This window comes from Elaeis guineensis, chromosome 12 (assembly GCF_000442705.2).
Source record: "Elaeis guineensis isolate ETL-2024a chromosome 12, EG11, whole genome shotgun sequence".
Taxonomy (NCBI): Eukaryota; Viridiplantae; Streptophyta; class Magnoliopsida; order Arecales; family Arecaceae; genus Elaeis; species Elaeis guineensis.
Window position 1 is genome coordinate 87,191,780 of NC_026004.2, and position 685 is coordinate 87,192,464.

Sequence of the window (685 nt, forward strand, 5' to 3'; positions counted from 1 at the left end):
TTGGTTGAGCTGTGCGAGCAAGATGTGCATCTAGATGGGATCATCGACCTTGATAGAGAGTAGTCCTATGAGATTTGAGAAGCTGAGTCCATAAGTCTATAGCCATAGCAGTGTGATTAATGAAAAAAAATTATTTAGAATCACTATTAGACTTGAGCTGATCGGATCTATTATATAACTGATGATAAGGTTTGATGATTTATCCATGATCTGTCATCTAGTTGGGACTTACAATAGAGAGACTATATCAAATATTAACTATACCTAGAGATTCTATTTCGGTTCTACTGAGTTGTCACTATATATTGCTAGATGTCACTGGTGGATTGTGAGAGCTCAATAGGATCATTTTAGATCAATGATCTTTGTCAAGTTAGAGTGGGACTGTTCTGACCTACTGAAAGAGATTTTAGTGATACTTATGATAAAGATCATGGTATGTCTCACTACCAAATAGAATTGAACCTATGGGGTCACGCATAAAGGGAGAAGACCTTGATTAGTTATAATTGAGCTTATGAAGTATCCATTTATATGGATTTAGAGAAATCCTATTGGGTTCATGTTAACCTTGCGAGCACCTGGATGAATCTAATTTTTCTTGTAGTTGGTTTGCTTATATAATAAGTTTTTAGCCAATTTCTATACTTGATTTGAATCTAATTAAATTTGATTCAATGACCTC